General features: G+C 46.0%; 1 non-coding gene across 1 annotated transcript; it reads left to right on the top strand.

The window, feature by feature from the left end:
- Nucleotides 1-7,213: 7,213 nt before the first annotated feature.
- trnag-ucc lies at nt 7,214-7,287 on the top strand. Its single transcript has one exon. It is a non-coding gene; the product is annotated as a tRNA-Gly (tRNA).
- Nucleotides 7,288-8,541: the final 1,254 nt, after the last annotated feature.

Raw genomic sequence — 8,541 nt, 5'->3', positions numbered from 1 at the left:
AGATTTTCTATGGGGGTTGAGATCTGGAGACTGGCTAGGCCACTCCAGGACCTTGAAATGCTTCTTACGAAGCCACTCCTTCGTTGCCCGGGCGGTGTGTTTGGGATCATTGTCATGCTGAAAGACCCAGCCACGTTTCATCTTCAATGCCCTTGCTGATGGAAGGAGGTTTTCACTCAAAATCTCACAATACATGGCCCCATTCATTCTTTCCTTTACACGGATCAGTCGTCCTGGTCCCTTTGCAGAAAAACAGCCCCAAAGCATGATGTTTCCACCCCCATGCTTCACAGTAGGTATGGTGTTCTTTGGATGCAACTCAGCATTCTTTGTCCTCCAAACACGACTAGTTGAGTTTTTACCAAAAAGTTATATTTTGGTTTCATCTGACCATATGACATTCTCCCAATCCTCTTCTGGATCATCCAAATGCACTCTAGCAAACTTCAGACGGGCCTGGACATGTACTGGCTTAAGCAGGGGGACACGTCTTGCACTGCAGGATTTGAGTCCCTGGCGGCGTAGTGTGTTACTGATGGTAGGCTTTGTTGCTTTGGTCCCAGCTCTCTGCAGGTCATTCACTAGGTCCCCCCGTGTGGTTCTGGGATTTTTGCTCACCGTTCTTGTGATCATTTTGACCCCCACGGGGTGAGCTCTTGCGTGGAGCCCCAGATCGAGGGAGATTATCAGTGGTCTTTTATGTCTTCCATTTCCTAATAATTGCTCCCACAGTTGATTTCTTCAAACCAAGCTGCTTACCGATTGCAGATTCAGTCTTCCCAGCCTGGTGCAGGTCTACAATTTTGTTTCTGGTGTCCTTTGACAGCTCTTTGGTCTTGGCCATAGTGGAGTTTGGAGTGTGACTGTTTGAGGATGTGGACAGGTGTCTTTTATACTGATAACAAGTTCAAACAGGTGCCATTAATACAGGTAACGAGTGGAGGACAGAGGAGCCTCTTAAAGAAGAAGTTACAGGTCTGTGAGAGCCAGAAATCTTGCTTGTTTGTAGGTGACCAAATACTTATTTTCCACCATAATTTGCAAGTAAATTCATAAAAAATCCTACAATGTGATTTTCTGGATTTTTTTTTTTTCAATTTGTCTGTCATAATTGATGTGTACCTATGATGAAAATTACAGGCCTCTCTCATCTTTTTAAGTGGGAGAACTTGCACAATTGGTGGCTGACTAAATACTTTTTTTCCCCACTGTATCTAGTCCCCCCCATTTGAATACGCTTTTTTTCCCCCGTAAGTATTTGGACAAATTAACTTATAGTGTATTAAACTAGCTAAAGTAGTAAAAGGTTTAGTATTTGGTCCAATATTCATAGCACGCAATTACTACATCAAGCTTGTGACTCTACAAACTTGTTGGATTCCTTTGCAGTTGGTTTTGTTTTGTTTTGCCCAACTGAATGGTGAATAATGCCACCACTATCAACACCAGCCTCATGCATGATAATGAAGTGTACAGTATATTTGACCAGCAGCACTGTAATGTAAATGGCGTGTTGTTGTACCTATGAGCTATATCCAGTAGGGTGGGACAGAGACCAGTAAACCCAGCAGTGGGCACAAGAGTACTGCAATTTCCATAGACTGACATCAGACATAACACACACACACACACACACACACACACACACACACACACACACAAACACACACACTAGAACCCTATGCACTTCAAATGTCGCAAACTTAATTTGGGTGCAAAGGCGTAATTATAACCTCACCAGGGGCAACCACAGTCCTGCATCATTACAAAAACAAGGGTTTCCCCTAGTGCATGCTGGATAATACACAGACACCCAGCCTCTTTACTATGTGTGTATATGTGTGTATGTGCACGAGTGTGTGTGTGTATGTGCACATACACACATTTGTACGAGTGCTCGTATGTGTCCAAGTTCATGTACATCAGTGACAATGAGTTTATGTGTGTGTGTGTGTGTGTCCATGACCTTGACTATGCGCACGCGCACGTGTGTGTGTGTGTGAGTGGCCAGGCGTGTGCATGCATGGCCCCTATTGGGAGATAACTGTTGATTACTGCAGCAGATGTTAAGGAAAACAAGGGTAGAGGGAGAGCTTGTAACAAGGAGAGAAACACAACCTAGAGAGAGACAGACAGACAGAGAGGGAGGGAGAGGAGAGAGACAGACAGACAGGGAGGGAGGGAGGGAGGGAGGGAGGGAGGGAGGAGGGAGGGAGGGAGGGAGGGAGGGAGGGAGGGAGGGAGGGAGAGAGACAGACAGACAGACAGAGAGGGAGGGAGGGAGGGAGAGGAGAGCGAGAGAGAGACAGACAGACAGACAGAAAGAGAGGGAGGGAGAGGAGAGAGACAGACAGACAGATAGACAGACAGAGAGGGAAGGAGAGGAGAAAGACAGAAAGAGAGAGGGAGGGAGAGCCTGTAACAAGGAGAGAGACAGACAGAAAGAGAGGGAGGGAGAGGAGAGAGAAAGACATGCAGATAAATAGATTTTAAAAGAATGAGTGAGGGAAGTAGATGGGAGAGAGGAGGAGAGAAGGAGATGGGAGAGAGGAGGAGAGAAGGAGATGGGAGAGAAGGAGATGGGAGAGAGGAGGAGAGAAGAAGATGGGAGAGAGGAGAAGAGAAGGAGAGCCACTAACTTTGCTCTTCACCTCAACGCCACAAGCAGACCCTGTCCTGCCCTCATACACCATGGCAGGAGTGTCACCACCATATCAATCACATGGAAGAGAGAGAGAGAGAGAGAGAGAGAGAGAGAGAGAGAGAGAGAGAGAGAGAGAGAAAGAAAGGAGAAGGGGAGAGAAAAGGGAGGATGGAGAAAAAGAGAGGTACAGTAGCAAGTTGCTGGGGCAGGGCAAGCCAAAAGGTGGAGTGATAGGAATGAGGAGAGGGATAGAAATAAAGGAGGAAGGAGAAAGTGAATGAAGAGTTCCTTCCACATGCTCCTCAGCTGTGTAAACTGAAGTTCTGTGCTGCATCTCGGATTCCCCCAGAAAAAGGGGGATATTTATAGAAGTCCTGGCGGTGTCGGCCCGTGGACCCTAGCTCTGTCACACCCGCTAATATTATTATTATTACTTTATACGTGCAAAAATTGAAAATGTCAGCAACCTGAGAGGCCTGGAGAGACAGTGTGTGTGTGTGTGTGTGTGTGTGTGTGTGTGTGTGTGTGTGTGTGTGTGTGTGTGTTTCGTGTGTGTGTTTGTGTGTGTGTGCATCTGTCTGTCTGTCAGTGTGTGTCTGTGTGTGTTGGTGAGAGAGTGAGTATGTATGTATATGTGTCGGAAAGGGGAAGAGAAAGAGGGAGAGAGAAGAGGGGGAGAGAACAGAGGGAGAGAGAACATGGGGAGAGAGAACATGGGGAGAGAGAACAGAGGGAGAGAGAACAGGGGGAGAGAGAACATAGGGAGAGAGAACAGAGGGATAGAGAACAGGGGGAGAGAGAACAGAGGGAAAGAGAACAGGGGGAGAGAGAACATGGGGAGAGAGAACAGAGGGAGAGAGAACAGGGGGAGAGAGAACATAGGGAGAGAGAACAGAGGGATAGAGAACAGGGGGAGAGAGAACAGAGGGAAAGAGAACAGGGGGAGAGAGAACAGAGGGAGAGAGAACAGGGGGAGAGAGAACAGAGGGAGAGAGAACGGGGAGAGAGAACAGAGAGAGAGAACAGAGGGTGAGAGAACAGAGGGAGAGAGAACAGAGAGTGAGAGAACAGGGGGTGATAAAAGAAAGAAACTGGGGACAGAGAGAAATAACAGAATAAAGGGGAAAAGTTGGCATGGATGGAGGGGTGTAACCTGACTTACTGAACTTATTAGAGCTGTCAAAGAAGGAGGGAGGAAGAGAAAATAGAGAAGGTGTGAGAGAGGTGGAGCGGCGGCAGACAGACATGAGCACATATTCCAGCTCCAGACTGCACACACACACACACTAAGAAAGATCGACATCCACCTGGTAACAGATGCGAACACACACATACAGACACACAAAACCTCTCATAGACATAACACACTGGCCCGCACACACACCCGCTGCCAGGAGAAGAACATTCCAGACAGAACAGGTGGGTGGAACCAGACAGATCAATCAGGAAACTTTGATCCTCACCATTCTACCATCCCTACTGTCACCAACACAGAAATACACACAATAGATCTGTCTTATCCCTACTGTCACCAACACAGAAATACACACAATAGATCTGTCTTATCCCTACCGTCACCAACACAGAAATACACACAATAGATCTGTCTTATCCCTACTGTCACCAACACAGAAATAAACTCAATAGATCTGTCTTATCCCTACTGTCACCAACACAGAAATACACACAATAGATCTGTCTTATCCCTACTGTCACCAACAAAGAAATACACACAATAGATCTGTCTTATCCCTACTGTCACCAACACAGAAATACACACAATAGATCTGTCTTATCCCTACCGTCACCAACACCGAAATACACACAATAGATCTGTCTTATCCCTACTGACACCAACACAGAAATAAACTCAATAGATCTGTCTTATCCCTACTGTCACCAACACAGAAATACACACAATAGATCTGTCTTATCCCTACTGTCACCAACAAAGAAATACACACAATAGATCTGTCTTATCCCTACTGTCACCAACACAGAAATACACACAATAGATCTGTCTTATCCCTACCGTCACCAACACCGAAATACACACAATAGATCTGTCTTATCCCTACTGACACCAACACAGAAATACACACAATAGATCTGTCTTATCCCTACTGTCACCAACACAGAAATACACACAATAGATCTGTCTTATCCCTACTGTCACCAACACAGAAATACACACAATAGATCTGTCTTATCCCTACCGTCACCAACACAGAAATACACACAATAGATCTGTCTTATCCCTACTGTCACCAACACAGAAATACACACAATAGATCTGTCTTATCCCTACTGTCACCAACACAGAAATACACACAATAGATCTGACCTATCCCTACTGTTACTAGTGCTGAGTGATACTATATAAGAAAGCTCAGGAAATGTTTTTGTCATTTTGGACACATATTGAACCCCTTATTTTTGTTGGCACAAAACTACCTCCATACTTCCATTCATTTGCATGGGTTACCTTCAGACAAGTCATGTGACACTTGTGGGGGTCGTAGAGCAAAACAGAGAACACCACATTGTCTCATCTTTCCATAGAGTGGTCATATCCGTTTGGACACTACAGACGTTTTTGTGAGAAGTCCAATTTTCGGGATGTCTCATAGTCTGACAAACACCACTGTAGCTCGGCCACCTTCCATGGCAGATGCGGAAGGCTGACATAGGCTGATGCCTTGGATTCAGTCGCAGCCCATGCAAAAATATCTCTATCTTAAATTGACAGATTTTGTTGGGTATTTTTTTATTGTGTTACTTAGATTGACACACTGGTGCATATATAGACTCTTAATTTAACAACTAATTGACTGACGTCGGTTGATTCCAGAAAGAAATGAAATCATTAACAAGAGAAATCAAGTCAATAACTAGTGGGACACTGGGCTGAAGAGAGTTGCATCACACCATCCATACGGAGCCTCAGACCACTTTTTCGGATCAAGTATAAATGGACTTTTAGGTTAGATATACGCAGACCACATAGACGCATGAGAGAGGAATTTACACAACACAATGATGAGAGGGACAGAGACAGTTTGTGAAAGTGTACCTTATCTACTTTGAAGAACTAGTCAAATGAGTTAGTCAGACAGCTCTGCAGCATACTTAGGCAGGCTAGCCTAGCTAAATAGGGTGACTAAAGACAGTACAGTATGGGGACGTTAGATGGTCTGGCTGGCTGGCTGGCTGCTATTGCCTGAGCAGAGATGAGATGATGACTTAAAGGAATGAAAGTCATCAAATAAAAACTAAGTAATATACACAACATGTTCTATTTTTCTACCCAATGTGGACCTGACCGAGACAATGGAATATTTTAAATGTTTTGGCAATAGAGCCCCACAGTGGAGGTGTCATAATACCCATAAAACCTAGCGGTCAAACAGGGAAATGGTTTCAATAGTTTTTCCACCATTCATTTTTCCCATAGGGAATTGTAAAAACACTTAGAATAAGGGCTGTGTTTCGTGTAGGCCTATCCTGGCGTGACGTTTTGATAACCATGTAAATCTCTCTCGGACAAAGTGACTTGGCATTTGTAGTTTTTTATGATAGCCACATTAGCACCTAATTAGCATTTCATTTTTTGGGGGGAAAAAAAAGGTGAATATATCGATAAAAGTTACCTTGTCCGAGAGAGACACTGTTATCATCTCTAGGTGTAGTAATAACTATACCATTGCACTACTACTGTAACGATCCCTGCAGTCTGAGTCGGTTTCTGTCTGGGTATTAGTTTTTCTGCTCGGGATCTCCAGTTTCCCGAGGGTTCTGGAACGCTCCCTGCCTGGTTGCCGGGCAACGTTGCTAGGCGGGAGCTCTCTTGATTTCCGCACCTGCATCCCATCAGCAATCTGCACACCTGGTCCTGATCATCACCCTTCTTAGGCTCTGTCCTAACATCCATTCCCTGCCGGATCGTTAGCCATGAACAGTATGTTTATCAGCGGATCAGTCTTAGAGCTTAGAGCATTAGTTTTGTTGTTTTGCACCTTGTTTGCTTGTTGTATGCTTACCTCCGTTTTGTTCTCCCTGCAGTCACTCGTCCGGAACCTTCACCCTACCTCTGCCTGATGGTCGGCGGCTGCCGAGCCATCATTGGACCAACTACTGCACCCTCAACAACTCATCCACGCCGCCCGCTCTGTTCCCTGGATTATTCAGCAGCACTCGTGGATCAGTTAAATAAACACTCACCTTTGACACCACTTACCTTGTCCTGGTCTGCTTCTGGGTTCTGGCTTAGTAAACCGTGACAACTACAGTAGTAATAAGCTATTAATTGATATATTTCACAGTGACACTTTGCATCGTCAATGATGGGTTCTGTCCTGAAGGTGGCAGGATTGAAAGGGGCATTAGGCTGCTAGGCTGCACTTGAGAGGCCTAAGATAAACAGCCAGAAGTGCTTTACTACACCCTCAGTGAAATCATCATCATCATCTTCATCATCATCATCATCATCATCATCATCGTCGTCGTCATCATCGTAAATCTTACCCAGAACCCCCTCCCCCCACGTGGGATGGGAAAATAGATAGGAATGAAACTGTAGCTCAGTTGGTAGAGCATGGCGCTTCCAACGCCAGGGTTGTGGGTTCGATTCCCACGGGGGGCCAGTATGAAAAAATTTATGCACTCACTAACTGTAAGTCGCTCTGGATAAGAGCGTCTGCTAAATGACTTAAATGTAAAAATGAAAGAAAAGAAAGGGAGGAGACAGAAGAGGGGGGACTGAGGAGGAGGCAAAAGAGGGGGGATGGAAGAAGAGGGGGGACTGAGGAGGAGGCAGAAGAGGGGGAATGGAAGAAGAGGGGGGACTGAGGAGGAGGCAGAAGAGGGGGGACGGAGGAGGCAGAAGAGGGGGGATGGAGGAGGAGGCAAAAGAGGGGGGATGGAGGAGGAGGCAGAAGAGGGGGGATGGAAGAAGAGGGGGGACTGAGGAGGAGGCAGAATAGGGGGGACTGAGGAAGAGGCTGAAGAGGGGGGATGGAGGAGGACGCTGAAGAGGGGGGACTGACCGACTGTTCTCCTCTGTGAGGCTACTGAGGACATGGGTCAATGTTCAAAATATGTGTGTGTGTGTTCAGACTGACCTGAACATTAGGGCACATTCCAGCAAATCACTCAGTACAATGTCACTTCACTGGGAAAAATATCAGAATCTCCCTAATATCAGCCAAGACTGTGTGTGTGTATGAAATGAGTGTGGAGAACCCCTGCCTAAGGGTTAGTGAGACAGATGACTGACGGCATACACTATCACATGACTACTCCAGTCTAACCCCTCCCATCCTCCAGTCTAACCCCTCCCATTCCCATATTCATTCCCCCTCCACCCCCATCCTTCCCCACAGCCTTTTATAAGTGTGTGTGTATGTTTGTGTGTGAGTGTAAGCGTGAGTGTTTGCGTGCGTGTGTGTGTGTAAAGGGGGCACCTTAATGACCCCCAGGGTAATTAGGTAATTAGCTTCTTTAAAGCATAAGAAGTCATAAACACAGATTAACACATAAACAGGTCGGTGTGTCGGTAAGCTCTCTGAGTCCAGCGCCTAGCCAAAACATGAGCAGCGAGTAAGAAGGAAAACACGCAAGGAGGAGGAGGAAAAAACTCAATCGTGACAGAAACCGTTTGCTAAAATTATTCATTTCCCTCCCTTTTTATGTTTTCATCACACTGCAGCCCTCCCTCCTTCATTCCCTCGTTCCTTTGCTCTCTCTCACTGTTTCTCTTTTGCACATTCCTCTCCATTTTACATATCTCTGACCCCCCTTGTACTACCTCACCACAGCCTCTTTAAACATCTCTCTCTCTCCCTCTCTCCCTCTCCTCTCTCCTCCCCCTCTCCTCCCTTCTCCCTCCCTCCCACCCC

Source organism: Coregonus clupeaformis, chromosome 2 (genome assembly GCF_020615455.1).
Source record: "Coregonus clupeaformis isolate EN_2021a chromosome 2, ASM2061545v1, whole genome shotgun sequence".
NCBI classification, from domain to species: Eukaryota; Metazoa; Chordata; class Actinopteri; order Salmoniformes; family Salmonidae; genus Coregonus; species Coregonus clupeaformis.
Note: the sequence above shows the minus strand (reverse complement) of the source record. Positions and strands in the feature narration are given on the sequence as shown.